This window comes from Ictalurus punctatus, chromosome 5, assembly GCF_001660625.3.
Source record: "Ictalurus punctatus breed USDA103 chromosome 5, Coco_2.0, whole genome shotgun sequence".
Lineage (NCBI taxonomy): Eukaryota > Metazoa > Chordata > Actinopteri > Siluriformes > Ictaluridae > Ictalurus > Ictalurus punctatus.
The window spans coordinates 13,126,655-13,149,952 of NC_030420.2; the positions used below are offsets into that span (position 1 = coordinate 13,126,655).

The window sequence follows — 23,298 nt, forward strand, 5'->3', positions numbered from 1 at the left end:
CTGGTCTTAGCTGGCCTCCTAGCCTGGTCATAGCTGATAGAGCAGGCTGGTTTTAGAGGGGTTTTGGCCACTTTTTTTAGCTGGTCAGGTTGGTCTGAGATGTTTAAGCTGATCTTAGCTGGTCAGTGTTTCTTCAAGCTGGTCTTAGATGGTTAGGCTGGTAATGGATGGTCAATGTTGGTCAGGCTGGCCTTAGTTAACCAGACTTAACTGCTGATTTTGGCTGGGTAACATATAGACTAGTTCACTGTATTAAAAAAAAATGCTAAAGAATCACTGATTGATCTGATTGACAGTCTGTTTGATTAACTGATCACACACAGTGAAATTTAAAGTGTTATTTTCACAGTGAGTATGAAAATTAACACTTATCCAGATTTTATATAGGTCTACACTAAATAGAGTTAAATTTACACTTTAAGTAGTGTTATTTTTTCTACACTCACAGTGCTTTTCAACACTATGAAAGTGTTCACTGTTAACACCATTGGTGTAGTTTTTTACTCCTCAGGGGCTCCATTTACACTATGCAACTGTTGAATCTACACTAAACGTGTCAATAGCTCAACACTAAGGGAGTTATTTTCAACACTAGTGTTCATACCCAGATTGAGGTAATTAAATGTAATCTACACCCTGTATTACTAAAAATGCATACCTTTAAAATGTGTGTACTCATCAATAAAAGAAGCTAACATATCAGTTGCTGTATCAAGTTGAACTTTTAATTTCAACACAGTATCTTAGATGTAACAAACCAGCATGAATTGAGGTATAATATATTCACCATCATCTGACCCATATGGACACTGTATATCAAAAGGCCTGTAGAACTTCAAACTCTGGGCTTTGACAAGTTCACCCAAGTCACATATATGTACTTTAAGTGCATGGGGATGCTCTGAGAAATGTTCTGTGAAAAGTTTGTCCACAAAACTGTCGGCTACAGCCGCCCTGCGCATGTCATGTATCTCTCTGGACTCCAGTTCCCATCAGCCACTGCACTGCACTACAAGTCACATGACCACCTGCATCTGATTCATGTTCTGTTAATGAGCACTCTTGTGTGTGTATATATAGTCATTGTCTGCACTGTTTCTCTGTCTTTCATTGTCTTAGACATCTGCCTTCTATGTCATGGTGTTTTGTTTCATGCCACAGTGTTATGCCAAGTTGTCTTCGTGCCTTTGTTTTGTTGTTTAATTGTTTAATAAACGTTAATATATCTGTGATTGCTTCTGCCTCAACCTCGGTTCGTGACAGCACACATAACAACTTAAACTTTAACAAAGGATAGAACCTGTGCGTGACTCTAGTGGCTATTTGCATGCAGACTTTGACAACAGAAACACTTTAACATTTAACCTAGTTCAAAAGCTTGGCACACAATTCCTTTACTCTGGGAGACTTACTGGTAAGACCAACATCAATGTTGTAGATTGTAGTCTGCAGGAAGGTAAAGATGTTGACAAGGGCTTCCTCATACGACAGGTTGAACGCATAGTGGACTTTGAAGAGTTAATCTTGTCAATCCTGACCTTGATCCTTCCTAATGCCAGTATATATGGCTGGCGGCCCTTCCTGGCATGGAGATGGGCTTCAATACTGGTATCACAATTTCCCCTTTAAGCAGCGTGCTGCGGAGCATGTGAGCACGCATGCCGAGCATGGTGCGTGAGCACCTGCTTTTTCATTGTTGACAATCGTGACATTTCGACATGTGCATTTGTTATGTCTCCTCCCTGTTCTGTCATTGGTTGTTGTTTCACATGTGTCTGAATTGCCATCAGCCATTATGACGCTGATTATGTTTGTATATATACCGCGTTTTGGATTTACCTGCCTGTGTCTCTCATCAATAAAACTGTTAAACTGCGTTTGCATCCGTCCTATCTTCCTTATGTCACGATACGTGACAACTGGTGGATGACTAGGAAAAAAAAAAACAACAATAAAAATTTGATTAAAAATAAAAAATACACCAATTATGATGTGCAATGATGAAATCTGTAAAATGAAATCCATGAAATGTAGTCCGTAACATATTCAGACTTTGTGATGAAAAATGTGATATCATAATTAAGAAACACATCAAACATTCTTAATTCAATATGTGCAAAATAAAACCAGTTTGTATCATTCTTTATGATTTTATGATTATGATGTTTACTGGCATGTTTACTGGCAACTTCAGGACAACTTCATAAAAGGAATATTTCAACCAAAAAAGAAAACTTGCTGATACACCCTCAGGCCACCCAAGATTTATATGACTTTATTTCTTCATCTGAACATGAAGAAATCAACAAGAATTTTCAAAAAATTCGAGTTTTGTAAGTCAATAGAATGCACATGAATGGGTGCCATCTTTCTGAGAGTCCAAAATGTACATTTAGACAGTGGCACAGTAATAAAAGAACAGTTATTCAAAGAGCTGAGAAGCGGAACATATTAAAAGTTAAAAGCATTTTGATTAGCAATTTGATTTTCACGAAAACATATCGATTCATGTCAGAAGACATAACTTGATTGACTGGAGTCGTGTGGATTACTGTGACGCTGTCTAACTGGACTCTCAAAGTGATGGCACCCATTCACTTGTATTCTACTGTCCTGCAGAGCTCGAATTTAGAAAGAAAGTCACATACATCATGACTGATTTGAGAATGAGTACGTTATCAGCAAATTTACATTTTTGGGTGATTGATTCCTTCAAGTATATAACAATAATAACAACACCAATAATAATAATAATAATAATAATAATAATAATAATAATAATAATAACTAGACCGGTACATTTCCTGAAGAAAATGTGAGTGGTGCTTGTGGTGGCGAAACAGGGATGGGCGTACTGGGATGTCGGCTACTTTCGAGAGCCGACAGCGTAGGGCGCCAATACTTTCGAGAGCCGGACAGATAGGGCGCCAGCACTGTTAGAGCTTGCCGTGTAGTGCCAGTCAAGGGCGCCAGTACTTTTGAGAGCTGGCCGTGCAGGGTGCCAATACTTTAGCGTGCCGGCCGGATAGGGTGCCAATACTTCTGAGAGCCGACAAGATTGTGCGCCAATACATTTTAGAGCCGAATGTGTACGGAGGCAAAACTTTTAGAGCTTTCTGTTTAGAGGGCCAATACTTTTGAAACTCAATGCAAGTCTATGGGAAATTTTCCGACTTTGAGCTTCCATATCAGGAATTCTGGCATTCCGATCGCTTATAAAAGTCATAGCACACCTCTCCTCAATAAGCCGATCAATTTGACACCTCACCTGTCGATCTCCAACAAACGGTACGGGACTAGTTACGTGCCGAAAAAAAAGTGGAATAATAATAATGATAATAATAATAATAATAATAATAATAATAATAATAATAATAATAATAAGTATGCAAGAGAACAATAGTAGTGCTTTTCAAGCACCACTGATTACAATAATAAGTATGCAAGAGAACAATAGTAGTGCTTTTCAAGTACCACTAATAATTATAATAATAACTAGAACGGTACATTTCCTGAAGAAAATGCAAGTGGCGTTTGCGGTGGCGAAACAGGGACGGGCACCAATACTTTCAAGAGCCGACAGCGTAGGGCACCAGCATTGTTAGAGCCATATAGTGCACCAATACTTTTTAGAACCGACCATCAAGGGTGCCAATACCTTTGAGCGCCAGCCAAAAGGGTGCCAATACTTCTGAGAGCCAAACAGATCGTGTGCCAATACATTTTAGAGCCGAATGTGTACCGAGGCAAAACTTTTAGAGCTTTCTCTTTAGAGGGCCAATACTTTCGAAACTCAATGCAAGTCTTTGGGAAATTTTCCGAATTTGAGCTTCCGTACCGGGAATGCCAACATTCCGATCTCTTCCAAAAGTCATAGCACACCTCTCCTCAATAAACCGATCGATTTGACATCTCATTCATCAATCTCCGACAAACGGTACGGGACTAGTTATGCGCCAAAAAAAAAGTGGAAGAAGAATAATTATTTATAATTATAACTAGACAGGTACATTTCCTGAAGAATATGTGAGTGGTGCTTGACACAGCGAAACCCAGTTGGGGCGCCAATACTTTCAAGAGCCGGACATATATGGCACCAGCACTGTTTGAGCCGGCCGTGTAGTGCGCCAATACTTTTTAGAGCCGACCGTCAAGGGCACCAGTACTTTTGAGAGCTGGCCGTGTAGGGCGCCAATACTTTCTAGAGCCGGACATATATGGCACCAGCACTGTTTGAGCCGGCCGTGTAGTGCGCCAATACTTTTTAGAGCCGACCGTCAAGGGCGCCAGTACTTTTGAGAGCTGGCCGTGTGGGGTGCCAATACTATTGAGAGCTGGCCGTGTGGGGTGCCAATACTTTTGAGAGACGGCCAGATAGGGTGCCAATACTTCTGAGAGCCGAACAGATCGGGTGCCAACACATCTTACAGCCGAATGTGTACCGAGGCAATACTTTTACAGCTTTCTGTTTAGAGGGCCAATACTTTCGCAACTCAATGCAAGTCTATGGGAAATTTTCAGAATTTGAGCTTCTGTACTGGGAATGCCGACATTCCGATCTCTTCCAAAAGTCATAGCACCTGTCAATCTCCGACAAACGGTGCGGGACTAGTTATGCGCTGAAAAAAAAGTGGAAGAAGAATAATTATAATTATAATTATAATAAGTATGCAAAAGAACAATAGTAGTGCTTTTCAAGCACCACTAATAATAATAATAATAATAATAATAATAATAATAATAATACAGTTCACAAAGACTTCGCAACAGTATTGTGAGTTTTACCTTATGGAAATGCACAAGCCTATCAACAGCCTCCGTTGGACTGATCTTAGTCTTCTTCCTCCCTGAGGAAGGTGGCAGGAAATGCAACAATAGCAGGACAGATGAAATGTCACTGTCCCAATCTGAGTGATTATATATACACACACACACAATAAAATACAAAAATACTGAGGAGCCAGACCAAAAATACAATACAAGAAGCCAGAGCAAATCTGAAACTATGACATCACAAATCATGCCTACCGTTTTCAGATCCTTGTCCCCCAGCTGCACTGAGAAGACACTGAATTTCTGCAGTTGAAGTAAGAGACTCGGCTTGTTGATGATCTTGTGCTTGAATGCGGTCTCCCACCTCTCAAACAACTTGGATGTTTGAGCATGGAACAGTTGGATGTTTCAGCATTGAACAGCAGAGCAAAGTCCTGATTTACCTAATGATTAAGCATATTTCAAGTATACGAGAGGCTACTTAGGATTTTATTAATACTTTACATCCAAAATGTATAGTGTGCATGTGAGAAGATTGATAGACTAAGAAATCGTGAATGTGTGAATGAAGTAGGACATTATTTGTGACAGAGTTCAGGTCTGATGATTACTATGACACATGTGAGAGTTGTGAGCGAGAGTGATAAATCTATGAGTAAGTCTCAAGTAGTAATTATGACCCAAGTGTCCTTACAAGAAATCTAAAAAAAAATACAAAAAGCCAAGATATATAAAATACACACTTAATCTTTTGAAAAGAAAGAGGAGAGTTATATTTACCAATCCCTTCAACTTCAAAATTCTTGGAAAGATATTAAGGATGTTAGCTGATGTTTCAGGGTTGTGTACCTGTTCTTATCTATGCTTAAAAGTTTCCTTCATCTTTTGCATAAGTTCAGCTTCATCAGCTGTGTGGACAAGGAAGGAAACCACCTCCTTGCATGCATCTCCTTCAAGCTGTTGCCCATTGTCTATCTTTCCTCAGCGATTTGGCTGTCCACTTTCAGGAATCTCCAAGAGAATATGTTTTGGGTTCTTCCTTGACAAAGTTTATGGTGCCAGGAGCTGAAGCCCGTTCCCTTGTCCGGATCGTAGAAATGTTCCTGTCAGAAAGACAAAAGAAAATGTTTTTTGTAAGATCTGAACATTCATCTGAACACTGTGTCATACCACAAAACAGAAAACCAACTACAACACAGTCTAAAGCAGAAAATTGTTATTGAAAATATCATACATGCACAACTAGATAGTTACACAAGTAAATCAAGATGTATAATTCTTACACAGCCCTTTGTTGAATATGGGTCTCTCATAGCAGGAAAAAGAGAAACAATGTCCAAGGCATAAATCTCCCTTTGCTTACAGGTGGGGATCCTCCTATAAAATGTATAAAAATCCAGTGAGGTTACTATGTGCAGCTAAACATAAAAGCCTTATTTTCTACACGAGATGATACAAAGCCTGTATGGGCAACAGTGTGTGTTTCTTGCATCTGTACACTGAAATCTTACCCATGAATCTCTGCCATGTGACTGACAACAATATTAACAAGCTGCCGTCCGGTGCTGTGCTTTAAAGTTTTGGTTATCTGGTATTGTTCAAGCACTTCCTCACCACCAGATTGTCCAAGATGCCTTGGAAAAACAATCTGATTAAACATAATAATAATAGTAATAATAATAATAATACAGGTGACTATTTAAGACTAAAACATAGATGTAAAGTTATGTATTACACGGACAAATTAACCATGAGTAAATATATATATATATATATATATATATATATATATATATATATATATATATATATATATATATATATATATATGTATATATATACACCGTTTTTCCTTTTCAGCATCTATGGTTTCTCTGCTGCTGGTCCTTGCTGATTGATTCTGCCCAACCCTCTCTGTCTCTTCATGATCCGTTGAACAGAGTGAAAGAGTATCAGTGCATGTACTGGGGGTTGAGGATGTTGTGGGAGAAAACTGTTTCTGTAAAATTAAATCAGAGCTACAGATACACCTTTTAGACAACCATCAAGCACCTATGAGTGCTCTTTGCCGCCGTAAGGCAAGGATTTTCCATTATAAATCTAGTACTACAACAACAACAATAATAGTAAAACTAAGGATGCCCCACCAGTGTAACATTGGGTTTGTTTCTCTGTCACAAAAACATTTTCTTTTGTCCCCAGAATATTGTTACACTGGAGCCCTTGAAAGAATGTCTGAAATTCTATAATTTATTTACCTTCAGGCAATCCAGCAAAAAGATTTTCTTCTGGACATCTTACAGTTAAGCATAAATGTAGACTGCCTTCAATCAATTTGTGGAAGATGTCCTCCTCTACATTGGGGTCTGTGTCATCGAAGACTTGAAGAGCTGCAGTTGTTGCAAGCCCGAGTTTGCTTTTAACTGAAAAGTAATTTTATCAATGGCATGAACGTAGACATTTAAATTTATTTGTTCATATTTAAGTCAAACCTAAAAGGGGTCATGACATGAGAAATCTAAATCTAAAATAAAATTGTCCTTAATCTTTTAACATATCATTGTACCATTAAAACGTCCTGCAGGTTTCATAGCTTAATACATTCTTTTTAGTACAAAAAGAGCATTTATTTAACCAAGCTCCAAAAACGGCTCATTTGGATGTGGCAGGATTTGTGACATCACACGGGCAAATACATTTGTATATGACTGACCCTACAGCAAGATTTGGTGTAGCGACTACCAATGGGAGTGAAGACAGTAGAGTGCATGTGATCTGTAGCCGTGGGTGTTTACATTGATGTCTTAACAGTAAAGGACAAAAAAATTGTCGTTTCAGTCAGAGACAGCATAGAAAATATTTATAAATTACTACATTTTATATGTTTTTTTGTGCAAAAAACGTTACTAATATTATAATTACATCTCAGGGAAGATAAAAAAAAAAATCATGTCATGATCCCTTTAATAACTTATCAAGTACAAACAGCACAGCTTTGAAACATGGAGACAAGTCATGTGGACTTTTGATGTCAGCTTATGTCTCAAACATAGTTGATCCATGACTATCTACAGCACATTTCTAAGCAGCAGAACAAGCTTACCTTCCGTGAGAATGTCTTGGAATGTAAAATCATTTATCAATTTTACAAATTTCTTCACACCTTGATATTGACTTTCACCAACATGACAAAAGATGCTAGGGAAGAAAAATTCAAATTCTAACATCAGGCAATGTTAAAGAAAGTCCCGCATTCCAAAGAAGAGTGTGAGTTGGGAAAGTCGTTGCTTGGTCTTTACAAGGTCATTGCAGCTGCTCTTAAATACTACATAAAAACAGCTGTAAAATGGTTGGCGTTGTGAGACCTGCAATCAGCACTGCACATGCACGTTGGCCAAAACAAATGGAAATATACTATATTTCAGCTATATGAATATATGAAACAATAATTATACCATTCGCGTCATATTTTAATGCTGATTTTAGATGTTATCGACATGTGAGTTTGGCAGGCAGGTTTTGAGATTTCAGTTAGCATAAGTTTAGATTAGGTTGGATTTCGGTTTCCATTAGGTCTAACCCTAACCTAGTAGATGCATTCAGTGCATTAACTAATGTTAAATATAATGTTATTTTAAAATTTTGCTAGTTTGTGTTCATATTAACATTAACAGCATTTGTTAATCCTAGTTAATGTATTTTTATTGTTAGTTCATGTTAACTTATGTAGTGTACTGGGTAATGTAGTTAACTAATACAACAAATTGAACCTTATTGTAAAGTGTTACCATTATTATTTTACTGCATATTATATGCAATAGTAATAGAATTCATGGTAACATTTCCATTAAAGCCCATTTATAATGCATTGTAATTGCGTTTTGCTGGTAGTGGTGTCTAGAGTGCCCGTTGCCCTGACGAGTGGATCACATGTTGTTTACCTTCTTCAGCGAACAGCACTGGTTCAGTGCAGTGTTAGTCATTATTGTTATCAACCTTTCTGTTGAATAAAAATAGGGCTGCTTTTGTAATGCTTTTTATTCACTCATGTACTCCTAAAAACATTTCAAAGTTTGCACACATTTATTTTTAGTCGAAAATGCGAGTGAAGTGTTCACACTGTCCAGCCCTGCTTCAAACACATGTTCATAACATAAGTGAACATGAACAGTTAATATACCTGGCCTGGAAATAAACGTTCAAAGCGCTTCTTCCCAGCTGTTTCTTGCTGTGTTGGCTGATATTTTCTCTGTATTGTCTTCATTTAGAGAAGAGTGCGACATGCGCTTCATGGAAATTCCACACGAGATTCAGCTGCGCGCGCAGGTGCACGTTTAATTTTAAACAGGAAATCGCACGTTTTTGAGTTATGTTCACTTACACTTAAACTGTCAGCGAATATTCGAGAACATAATAATGCACGACTCCCTTAAAATATAAAACAAATTGCATTTCATGGCCATAATCTGCCAGCGCCACAGGAAGTGGGGAAAATTACATGCAAATAAAATAAAATTTATTTGCTTTGATATGTTTTAATGCATTAAACATTAATCACATAAATTAACAAGTTATTTTTTCCCCACAAAAGTTCTTAAAATATAACAAAAACCAGGTCGAGTGAGAAAACTGATAAACCTAGGCATTTAAAATACTTTTAAACCCCTTACCTCAATTTGCCAGATAAGTAGCTATCTAGCTAGCTAGCCTTGTGGCTCCTCTCGGTTCTCTGCCATATTATCTAAAAGGAAACAATATTAGCAATCTGGCAATTTTGGAAAAATACATGCGTTATTAGAAATTGAGAAACATAATTCAAATAATAAAATTGATAGAATTAAGTGGTCCAAAAAGTATTATGCTTACATTACATTAAAATAGCCTACACTGAGACAGAAATGCGGTGTAAATGTGAAATTCATGCTTTTAGGCACCACATGGAAAAAAGTAGACGTAACATGTCTAGACATACCACACAACATCTTAATGTTCGAGAAAATGTGAAACACAGTTATATAATACACTCACAGACATTAAAATGACTTTAAATCACATTTTCATAGCGGTCAGTAATGAGTAGTTAAGGACCGTTTCAGATAGTTCGACAGGCTTCTAGTTAGCAACTATACAAACGACGACAAATAATCCGTTAACATTTTCGCTGTATCCTAAATAATTTAATTAACAGTACATATATAAATATATTTCCACACAGAAAGTCTATCAAATGCAAACTTTTAAGTAGCTTTACTCACCAGTTGCTTTTTTTTTCATGCTCTGCGAAGTAAGAAAAAATATGTCATATGGAAAATTCTTCAGTGACAGAGCTGCATAAATGCCCGGATGTTGGAAATAACACTGGAAGGTGTTGATTACCTATAACTCTGTGATTTTACACTGATGTAAACCAGCTTCTACACTGACAGAGTTAATTTCTCAAGATCTAATACTACAACTTCAACACTTAACTCTGAAATGCCTTAACACTGGGAAATCAACACTGATGAATTTGCTGTGCATGATGTCTTCTATTTTTCCTGAGAAAAAAGATTTAATTAAACTGATGTGTATAGGATTACAGGGTTGAAAAACAGATATAAAATGAAAAGTTTAAGGGGGCTAGGCAAATTACAATTTAAGTGAATTCAAAATAAAATTTAAGAATTCATTACATTTGACAGAATCACATTAAACAGAAATGGAAAAAATGATAGGTGGGGATCAGTTCTGAAAGTACTTCACATTTACATATGATACTAATGTTGTTATTTATTATTATATAAAGACTATGTCTGGTTCACCTGTAATTTGTGTACAAGTCTATTGAATACTGAAATTTTCAAAATAAAAAAGCTGACTATTTGGTCAGACAATTTATGGTGAATTTATTTGTTCAGACAATATTTTAATCTGGTATGATTCACAACATGCTACAGATTATATGTTCTAATTTATTTGTGCATCCAGTTTAATGATTTTGTTGTAAAATTTTTAGATATAATTTAGATTATTAACAACTGAAATAAGTAGTTAAGCTATGCTACCAAGCCTGCCTGACTACCCTTGTAATTACCCTTATCAGTAGATATAACTAATAAAACAATCTAATTAGTAAATAGGTAAGATGAACACCATCTTGATGGGGAAATCAGCTGACCCATCATTTAAAATCATCTGAACACCAGCTTTGTCAGGCTGGGAGACCAGCTGACCCATCCACCATCTAAAACATCTGAACACCAGCTTTGCCAGGCTGGGAGACCTGCTTGACCAACTTGGCCAGGCTGAGAGACCTGCTTGACCAAATTGGCTAGGCTGGGAGACCAGCTTAAATCAGCTGCATCCAGCTTAAACCAACAAAGACCAGCCAACCAGCCTAGGCTGGCTTTAGCTGTTTTTTTTAGTAAGGATTCTTTCAAAAATGTGAACATGTGTTAAAATAAAAGCAACCAAACTTGAAGTACCAGGCTGAATTGCGTTTATGATAGCATTTGTTTGCTTGAATGAGAGGAATTAATTGGTTTGGTGCCAATCATCACAACCTCAGCACAACCATATCAACAAAACACTTCTGATTTTATCCCAGGCAATATTAGATGGTGATGAATAAATATAAAGCGATATTTTACCTTAGTAATAGACAAACAGACATAGTTGTTAAGTGGTGCAAAGTTCTGCAACTGCAACTTCCTGTGTCCCAGAGATATGTACCTTTTCCCCTTCCTATGTTACGTGTCATCTACTGGCCCAGTGCCATCTTCTTAAGTGTTGGTATTATAGCTATATAAATGCTAAAAACTAAGACTTTATTAAATATTCTAACAGACTTTAAAAAAAAATCTGGAGTGTGACAAATCTTTGCTCATAGTGTTTTTCTAACACTTTGCAAACACACTGGCTGTTTTAGGGTCAAATGCATTTTTTTGTACCTTATACCTAAACATGGGGCATTAGAACATAGATGCCCATGAAGATGATTAAAATATATCACACTCACACCTTTTGGGTTGTATGAGTACAACAGGATGCTGCAAGGGCTGTGTAATAGTCCTGTCAAAATGTCCTTAGTTTGCTCTGCTACCTTGATGATATTTTGGTATTTGCTCACACTACGCAGCTTGCACTGAATATTTAGAGATGATTTCAAGGCTCACTACCTGGAGGTGGCTCCACTAAAAAATTCCACTATTCACAGAAGTCATTAAAATTTCTGAACCTGACAATGTGAGAGATATCACTACCATTACAAAGGCTGACATTATGGAAGAGAGCTCAGGGATCCAATCTTGAAAAAAGTTAAGGACATTTCTTGGGATGGTACTGTTCTATCAGCAGCTTACTGAAGACTACTTCATTATTGAAAACTATTGTTTGGATTCACAACAGGGCATAATGCTCCATGAGGGAAGTGGAAGCAGTGACCCCAAAGAACTTTGACAGTAGCTGACTGGATGGACAAATGGAGGCAGGCATGAGTACACTGATCTGCATCCAGAGAGAGTGCAAGATGTTTTTCACTGGTCAGCTGATCCTGCTGAAGGTGTTTCTGAAGCTGGAGAGATAGTATGTGACTGTGATATGGCTGTTGTTAAGACCCTTGGCACTTGTTCAAGTGTGGTAATGATCTACGTATGCACACTCTGCTGTTACCCAAATTGAATCCGCAAATTCAGAGAGCTTAACTATGGGTTATGTTATGGCCTTTTTTTCCCCCCACACCAGCATTAGGTTACATGTAGAAATGAAATGTTTGCAAAATATGTAATTATGCATGTCTAAAGCTTATTAATTGACCATCTGTACTAATACTTGTACAAATTATTTTTATCACAGACAGTTGAGTTTTTATATTAATTTTGCAAGTTAAAGCAATTTCATTATGTGCTATGAGTGGTCACATTGCATAAAAACTATCTATTTTTTTTAACAGTATGTAATATTCTAACTTTCTCCCACGCTAGCATGCACCCTTACCTATAACCTACTCCCCTTTGTTCAGTATCCTACTACCCTATGTTCAGTGTTTTCTATCAGATACATTATGTTCCTGTTCATATTTTTTAAATGCATTTTCATTTGTTAATATCTTAACCCCTCTATTTGAGGAGCGACTATCCAGTGCAATGTCCCCTTACCCGCAAGCTACTGTCCTATATTCAGTATCCAAATGTATTTTGTTTTCATTCAAATGTCTGTGTAATAACCTAATAAGGCACAAGCCTGAATATACTTTGTCAATTCTACACAAGACAGAATGACAACAAACTGCAAACTGCTTACATAGAATTTGTTGCACAAACATTGGATTTAAACGGGAAGCAGAAGCTACGGATCATGATAATATATTCATGTATCATGTAGCTGTGTCTTTACTTTCTGGTATTTAGTTGCAACAAAAACTGCTGATAACTTCCCCCAGGATAGTTTGAGTGTGTGCCATATGCAGATAAGAACAAAAAAAGCAAATCTAATAGCAGCAACAACTGGAACAACAACAACAAAAAGTTGTCACTGTGTTCCATGCCATAATAAAGTTACACTACACAATTTGAAATCATCCTTAATTAAAAATCAACCTAAATCTGGTTTCATACTCTCCTTGTTTGGGGATTAGCCCCAGCTAAATGAACAGCAACCAGTGTTATTTTATTATATTTTATACTCTTTGCTTTAATTTGTTTTCCTTTGCTTTTTTGCCTCTTCCTGCTGTTGGAAATGGTGTTTATATTGATGAACTGGGGCCTGATATTGATTTGCCATAATTTCTAGTGTGGATATTTTCTGGTCTATTATGCTACACTTGCAGCATATTCCCTCAGCAGCTGTAAACTGGATATATGGACAGGCTGACCTCCACAATATGGAGATAATGAAATATCTTTAATGATCCTTTTGGAAAAATTTTACAGTCAACCCTATAGCCTGCCAACATTTGTACAATAATGGTTAATGGTGGCAGCATTGGGATTTTACAAGGCTTTGCTAAAATCTATAACTGCCTATTTGTGATATGCTTTGCCATGGTAGTGGAACAAACCTGTCTTCCCAAATAAGCACAGAAACAGAAAAGCAATATGATCGAGTCAAGTGTGTGGCTTTTTTTAATGTTGGCTACAAAAAGAAAACTTACATTTAGGTCACATAATAAGCTTGACTAATATAATCATCTGCAGAATACACTCAAAAGATCATTTGAAATGTACAATCAGCAAATATAGGGCATAACTTTTGGAAATCCTGACAAGGGGTGTAAATACAATATGTCCGAACATTTGACAGTATCCTTCATTGTTCTGTGCCTACAGATCATCATCATCAGAACCAAGCAACAGGGAACTTTATAGAGCATGCCAGTATTTTCATGAGAGCACCTCAAAAGCTTCAATCCTACCAACACAAAAGGTGCCATATCCTTTCAGGTCATTGTGAAAGACCAAATTTAATTTTTTTCTGAAAACACCCCCACTACCTTCTTTATAAGGAAAAAAATTAAAGTGAGAGAAGAAAATGTTAGAAGCCAGATATAAAGTCATGTGAACATATAAGTATACCCCATGGAAATTGTTATTGTTGTTGTTGTTATTTTACATATTTGGACAAGCAAACATTTGAAACAGTGCCTATTAAGAAAGCTGATACACTATCAGTTGACACATAAACTTGACACTGCAGTAATTTTCACAATTGAAATTAACCAAAAAAAAAAAAAAATCAGTCTCATGGAAAAAGCAAACAAAGCCAAAACCCAGAAGCGCATACTGTTGCTCTGGCAGTAGTTTAAGCACGCTGAGCACAAGGAGAAGGTCCTGGCTGGAGCCTGCAGAACGGGATGGGGCTGCACTTTTTGGCGGGGCTACATGTGTCACTCTGTACTTAACTGGTCTCATTGGCTAGAGGCAATGTAATGACTTCACCCATAACCCTACTCATAACCCTAACCCCTAACTCTTATGGGCAAAATGTGCAGCCATGTCCCATTCTGCAAGTTGCAGTCAGGTCTACTTGAGCATGAGTGGGAAATACCTGACATGTTGCATCACCAAGATAAGAAATAGTAATCTGAACAAAATTTGATTTACAAATAAATCCACTGGTGAATTTTAGAATGCATTTGTGAAGAGTGGGAAACACACATACATAAAACATCCATCCATCTTCTACCACTTACTCCTTTTCAGGGTCACGGGGAACCTGGAGCCTATCGCAGGCAGCATTGGGCACAAGGCGGGGTAAACTCTGGACAGGGTGCCAGTCCATTGCAGGGCACAATCACATACACACTCACACACCCATTCATACACTACGGACACTTTAGACATGCCAATCAGCCTACCATGCATGTCTTTGGACTGGGGGAGGAAACCGGAGTACCCGGAGGAAACCCCTGCAGCACGGGGAGAACATGCAAACTCCGCATACACATGGCCCCAGCGGGACTCAAACCCTGAAGGTGTGAGGCGAACGTGCTAACCACTAAGCCACCGTGCACTTACGATATATAGAGAAAGCATAGAGAAAGAATATATAGAGAAAGTAATTAAGATACAATTAAATATTGAATGAAATTAAGCTAAATGTCAGACGTGCACAATGAGTACAAGAAGGTATGTAAAGACGCTTTATATTATGCTCTGGTGTTGTCTTTTTGGAGGTTCTGATCCATGAAGCAAGCTCAGCATTATCAGCCGTTGCATTGGTAGAGCTTAAAGTATGTTGAGTCAGCTCCCCTGGAGCAGAGTGGGCTGAAGTCTTGTGCATTGTGGCCATTCTGGTTGGTGGTCTTGCAGTACCTTCAGTGAGATAAAGGCATCGAAGGGCATTTATGACCATACCACGCAGGCAGAAACTGGAGTTCATGTAAACATGAAGCATCCCTCCTACCCCTTGGTCGACCTTTCTTGGGATGGTTTATGGGTTGGACAGGAAAGGTTATACCTAGGGGCTATATCACTGGCAAAGTCCACATAAAATAAACACTGAGATCATTTGGAAATAAAGATCATTAAGGTGAATTATGATGAAAAATCCATGGGCACATTATCATGAACATCATCTCCTTTACTGGGTATGCTCCTGGTCTCCATCTTTAAGATATGTTTGTGGGCAAATAAATAAAGAGCAGATTAAGAAAGTAAGAGAGAGTGAACATTAGCTATCTGGATACGTGATACAGTCCAAAAAGATGATGAAACATACTAATAGAAAGAAAAAGGGCAGGAACAAGCAGAAGCAGTAGAGTGTAAAATAAGAAAACAGATGATATTTTGATGCCATAATCAAGGCTCCAAGTACTGCATACTCAGTGTCAAACCTTACTGATTCTGCCAAGCTCCCCTGGACATGCCAACATCAGATTTACAAAGTGATCCAAGGTTAAGGTGGAGTAGCTCAGCCGATATAACAGTTGTAGTATTTTTAGATTTTTATCATATATGTATCACCTTTCTTGCTAATCATGCAATCATTTATGACAATTCATGATGATCTTATCATTATTTGACCAATAAGCATGAAGTTACAACCCCAATTCCAAAAAAGTTGGGACCATATGGAAAATGCTAATAAAAACAAAGAGGAGTGATTTGTAAATGTACTTTGATTTGTATTTAAACAAACAAACAAAAAAATGGATAAAGACAAGTTATTTGATGTTTTACCTAATCAACTGCATAGTTTTTTGAAGCTAAATGTTTATTTTGAAATTCATGCACGTAACATTCGAAAAAAAGTTGGGACAGGGGCAATTTAGGACTAATAGCGATGTGACAAGTTAAAATAATAGAGGTGATGTTAAACACGTGCCGCAATCATCTAATCATACTATATAAGGAGCCTTCAAAAAAGGCCTAGTCCTTCAAGAGCAAGGATTGGTCAAAGCTGGCCAATGTGCCAACTTATGTGTAAGCAAATAATAACACTTTGAGAACAACATTCCACAAAGGCAAATAGGTAGGATTTGGGGCATTTCACCTTCTACAGTGCACAATGTAATCAAAAGATTCAAGGAAACCAGTCAAATCACTGTGTGTAAAGGGCAAGGACAAAAAACACTTTTGAATTTGCATGATCATGATTTGTCATGAGTCTGTAATTGATATCCTGACATGGGTAAGGGCTAATTGCTTAAAATATGTGAAAATTGGACAAAAAGTTGAATTTATCATAAAACTTATCTTGAGTGTTATCACTGATATACAGACCAATATATAAAACTTATTGGCTATCTAACACGAGACTAGGCTTTTTTGGTGTTGCTAGCCAAACTATCATTGTATGAGTGTAGCTGGCATGTTACACCTTTTAAAGTGCTCATATCATGCTTATCCTTACACTGCTCATGTCGTTTCCATGTAACTTGGAGCTCATATAAACATTTATACACCTTTTTTCCTGGCTCAGCATGAGAGGATGTTAGTGTTTCACTTTCAAACGCTTTACTGGTAAAAAAAATATATATATCCATATTATATATCCGGCATATATCTACTTTTCCCTCATAATAACTGATTGTGTGAGATAGTGTTTGGTAGAATTGAGAACTGGAACTCAATAACAGACAAATATTTGCATATATTTTCCTGTAAACCCTGTCTGACTGGTCTTGCCTCTGTTCACTGAAGATAAAATTACACTGCCATCTTCTTTTACTGACGTTGAAGTTACATGGTGACAAACTGTTCCAAGTGGAGCTAAGGAAGGAGCTTCGGGGCTAAGGAAAAAATCTTCCGGGCTACAGCTCCGAATGCCCAGACCAGGTTATGCCCCTGGCTACCTACCTGTACTTTTGTTTTTGCATCTCTTGAAGCTTGATAACATAATGTCCACTAAATCAAATTACTCACTCCATCCAATGTATATGACAATCGCCTGATGTGAGAACTGAAATTCTTTGAACAGTTAATATAACCAGAAATGGTTAAAAAATGACTGGCACAAAAACAAGCTAATTGCAAGCCATTTGGTAGGTGGTGGCCAAGTGGATATAGCAAAACTTACCTCAACATGCTTTATCAAATTAAATGGTGTTCAAAAATTCTAGGGAGCCAAAAGAAACCACTCAGTTTATACAAATATATGTTTAGGACATTGAAACATTTTCCTGAAGTAGGCTGTAGGTGTTCATCCTCTAGATCAACACTATAATGATTTGGATTAGGTTATTTTACTAATGTGAATTTGTTATGGACTGCACTTATATACCGCTTTTTTACCCTTAGCAGTTCCAAAGCACTTTACATTGTGTCTCGTTCAACCATTCACACACACATACTCACACACCAGTGGTAGCAGAGCTGCCATGCAACCCATCAATTAGTGGACAACCCACTCTACCAACTGAGCCACAGCCACATATGTATCTGTGTGTGTGTGTCTGGGTGTGTGCGTGTGTGTGCGTGTGTGTATGTATGTATGTTTGTGTGTGTGTGTGTGTGTGTGTGTGTGTGTGTGTATGTATATTAGAGATGCACTGATAATAAATTTCTCAGCTGATACCATATAATCGATTATTAAGGGTGATATTCGCAGATACTTTGGTGGATAGCGATAGTTTTTCTGGTTCTGCCTTTTATACATTCTTTTAATTTAATAATAATTAATTCCCTCTTAAACTCCCTTAAACTCCCGCATCACTGCTGCAGCATCTGGTGTAAAAGCACTCATCTTTACACACAGCACGAAATCAATCAGTTTTCCTGCCCTCTTTTGATTGACAGGCTACAATTGTCCCTGATCTTCGGATATTTAAATCATCGGAACTATGAAAAAATGCAGCCGATAAATGTGTGCATCTCTCTCTCTCTCTCTCTCTCTCTCTCTCTCATATATATATATATATATATATATATATATATATATATATATATATATATATATATATATATATATATATATATATAGACACATAAGGCGAACTTGTATATGACTCAGGTAACGTGAGGATTTATAGGTCTCCATGGAGGTGCACAGGGTCAATTACTTATTGAACAACAACACAGTGTAGGGAAAAATAGCTGTTTAAATTCATTTGATGAATTCTCCACAAGTGTATTTAAGGAAAATTTAGATAGTTAAATTTAGTTAACCATATTCTCCACCAATATAACACACATATAGGAAAGCTTTAACTCCCAAGGAATCTTAATTTAATTTAGGGAAATATTGCCAGAATCAAATAACAGCAGCTAACCAATTTATTCATCCACTGAAACTTTTGGTGAGGATGTGCACTGATTCTGGAAGTTAGTACTCTTGTGACCTTTGATAGTAATACCTTCTAGTGATGACACAATATTTCTGAGCAGGGCAGCAAAATCAGCAAGTGTAGGTACTCAGTAAATGAGTAAATGAATCACAGGCAACTTCACTTTAATATAGACAAGACTTCATTACACTATTCTACCACATAAACTAATCTAACTACTACACAAAGACTATGCTAACACATATACACACACGCGCACACATATATACCCACACATGAGCATGACAGAGAGGAATAGACTTACAACAGAGGCAAAGCAGAATGCTAGTGTTTCAGCAAACTATGGCTTCAAAATAGACTCTGACCTGAGTAAACCATCATTGTACTATGAGGGACCCAAAAACTGATTATAGGCTATGGATTCCTAGGTACTGCACCAGCTTATTAAACATGGGAAAATGTGTACTTGCTTGCCATAGTTAGTGGGAGATGAGGCATGCAACATCAGCGGAGGTCAGGCGGCCTAGTCGAGTTGATGATCGGCGATTTGAAGCAGTCAATCACGGTTGCAGCTTGATTTCAGCTTAAGAGTTTCTTAGGTTAAAGTTACCAGTAATACTTAAGAAAAGAACGAAGCGGAGGTCTGGAAAACAGATTATGAAAAGGACGAGAATAACAAAATTAATCTTCCTTGCTACCAGCCAGAGGGTTCACTGTGGCATATATAAGGTCCCACAGTTAACAATGCATGTCAGAGCACAAACCAAGCCATGAAGTCCAAGGAATTGTCTGTAGACCTCCGAGACAGGATTGTATCGAGGCACAGATCTGGGGAAGGGTACAAAAATATTTCTGCAGCATTGAAGGTCCCAATGTGCACAGTGGCCTCCATCATCCATAAATGGAAGAAGTTTGGAACCAGCAGGACTCTTCCTAGAGCTGGTCACCCGGCCAAACTGAGCGAAGAGGGGAGAAGGGCCTTAGTCAGGGAGGTGAACAAAAACCCCATGGTCACTCTGACAGAGCTCCAGCTTGTCTCTGTGGAGAGAGGAGAACCTTCCAGAAGAACAACCATCTCTGCAGCACTCCACCAATCAGGCCTGTATGGTAGAGTGGCCAGACGGAAGCCACTCCTCAGTAAAAGGCACATGACAGCCCATCTGGAGTTTGAAAAAAAGGCACCTGAAGGACTCTCAGACCATGATGAAACAAAGATTTAACACTTTGGCCTGAATGGCAAGCGTCATGTCTGGAGGAAACCAGGCACCAGTCATCACCTGGCCAATACTATCCCTACAGTGGAGCATGGTGGTGGCAGCATCACGCCGTGGGGATGTTTTTCAGTGGCAGGAACTGGGAGACTAGTCAGGATCGAGAGAAAGATGAATGCCACAATGTACAGAGACATCCTTGATGAAAACCTGCCCCAGAGTGCTCTGGACCTCAGACTGGGGCGAAAGTTCATCTTCCAACAGGACAACGACCCTAAGCACACAGCCAAGCTAACAAAGGAGTGGCTACAGGACAACTCTGTGAATGTCCTTGAGTGGCCCAGACTTGAACCCGATTGAACATCTCTGGAGAGATCTGAAAATGGCTGTGCACCAACACTCCCCATCCAACCTGATGGAGCTTGAGAGGTCCTGCAAAGAAGAATGGGAGAAACTGCCCAAAAATTGATGTGCCAAGCTTGTAGCATCATACTCAAAAAGACTTCAGGCTGTAATTGGTGCCAAAGGTGCTTCAACAAAGTACTGAGCAAAGGCTGTGAATACTTATGTACATGTGCTTTTTTGTTTTTTTATTTTTAATAAATTTGCAAAGATTTCAAACAACCTTCTTTCATGTTGTCATTATGGGGTATTGTTTGTAGAATTTTGAGGAAAATAATGAATTTAACCCATTTTGGAATAAGGCTGTAACATAACAAAATGTGGAAAAAGTGAAGCGCTGTGAATACTTTCCGGATGCACTGTATAACACAGTTTTATTAGATATGCCAAATGTCACTATAAAGCAATGTACCATCCTCAATCCAGCTACCCTCCTTCCAACAGAAGAAGACAGGGAGCCACATGACTGTGTTGCAAAAACTAACGAACTTTATTTTCCTAGTGTCAACCTGAAGGATGTACCATTGGAAAACACAGATCTGATTCTCTTTGTGGACGGATCAACATCACTGTACCAAGAGACAGGTAAAAATCAAGTGGGCCATGCAGTAGTGACCGCATGATGAAACGGTCATGTGACATGACGAAACGGTCATGTCAGGAAGTCTACCTTCAAACCTTTCAGCACAAGCAGCTTAACTGTATAACCTCATAGAGGCATGTAAACATGCTGAGGGACAGTCAGTAACTGTCTACACAGACAGTAAATATGCCTTTGGGGTAGTGCATGATTTTGGAACAATTTGGAAACACAAGAACTTCCTGAAAAGTTCAGGAACACACAAGCCCACCCCAAACTAGTCTCTGAGCTGCTGGATGCAGTCGTACTCCCCAAAACTATTGCAGTATGCAAATGTGTTGCACACACTAACAAATCAGATCCTGTCTCCCTAGGTAATGTGGTAGTGGACCACCAAACGAAAAAAGCAGCAGTAGCAACATCTCCCACCTCAAAACTTTGTGCATTTTCCTCTAAAACAGTAACCACCCCTTGTTTACAGGTTTCAGATCTCCAAGTGTGAGCTGCAGCAGAGGAAAAGGCAGTATGGTGCAAAGTGGGTTGTCCCATCATTAACGGTGTGTGGCGATGCCCCAAAGGCCGCCCTTACCTCCCCAAATACATGTTCCTATATTATGCAAAGTTGACATATGGGAAAGATCATGCGTCAAAAGGGGGAATGATAGCAGTAGTAACCAACCATTGGTTCACAAAGATCTTCTCTAGTTACTCTCAAAATCTTTGTTTAAGGTGTGTAGTATGTGCCACTCACAATGTGGGTCAAGGTTTGAAGGTGGAACAGGTAGCTCACTCAGCTCCAGAGAAACCATTTGACCATCTACAGATGGATTTCATTTAGCATTGAACACCCAGTGAAGGGAAGACATTCTGTTTGGTAATAGTAGGCATGTTTTCTAAATGGGTGGAAGTATTCCCTAACTCCAAACAAGACTCTGACGCAGAGGTAAAGGCACTGCTTAGGGACATAATTCCGAGGTGCAGAAGCCCTACTAAAAACTCGAGTGACAATGTTACACTTTTCGTCAACATGGCCCTTAAGCAGGTTAGTGAATACTTGGGCATTGATCTGAAACAGCACTGTGCATACCATCCGGCCAGTGGTGTGGTGGTGGAATGGGAGAACGGACCTCTAAAGAATAAATTGAGTAAGTGCTGCTCTGACATGGGTTTAGGGTGGACCAAGGTCTTACCTGTTGTATTACTGCAGATGAGAATGAGAGAAAGACCCAAGAATGGGCTCAGCCCTTTTGAAATCCTATATGGGCGACCTCCACAAACAGGAGTTGGGCCTGTGACAGTTCCTCTACCCGATGCAACAACATGTGATGATGCTATTTCAAGTTTCTATGCAACCCTGTCCTCTGCTCTGCACTCTATCCACAAGCGGGTAAAAGCAGCGCTTCCAGCTCCAGCAACGGGTCTACTACACGATCTTAAGCCTGGAGAGTAGCTACTGATCAAGGACTTCCGCAGGGCCAAGTGGAAGAAGCCAGAGTGGTCTGGGCCATTCCAGGTTCGCTTCGTCTCTCACTCAGCGGTGAAAGTCAACCAGCAAGCCACGTGGGTGCACGCGAGCCACTGCAGGAGGGTGCCATTGCCAATAGTCAAGCTGGAGAAGACAGGACTGCAACAGGAAAGCTAGACCATGATTCTCTATCAAGAGGACTTTAGAAGGACCAATGTTCACAAGCAATAAATACGCACATTCATATGCACGTGACACACTGCACCCAGACACATATCATCACACCAAGCCCAGGCGACTCCACGACAGACAGTCTTAAGTGGTATCTAGTAGCGTGCTCCATCATTGACATGAACAGGCAGTTGACAGGATTTCCTCTGCCACACTGATGGAGGTATAGAAGGACAGTTGTCATGGTTTATGAGTGGGTAATGCAAGTGTTGAGAAGGAACCTAGGGCACGTGGTCTTAGCGGAGACTGTTATTGACAGCCACGTCTGGTGGTTAAACGGACTAAATTCCGTCAAAGTATATTACGTGGTAGGGAGAAAGAGGTCGACTTAGACAGCGGGAATTTTTTACCTCGCATGAACAACCTCAGAGCTCCCTGACTGACTATTGCTGTGGGTTAGACACAAACTCATAGATATAGACCTATGCCCCGA

At 38.7% G+C, this 23,298-nt stretch overlaps 1 pseudogene; it reads right to left on the reverse strand.

Moving 5' to 3' along the window:
* Positions 1-1,365: 1,365 nt before the first annotated feature.
* The window catches only part of LOC108265171 (uncharacterized), a 75,640-nt pseudogene continuing 53,707 nt past the window's right edge, over positions 1,366-23,298 (reverse strand).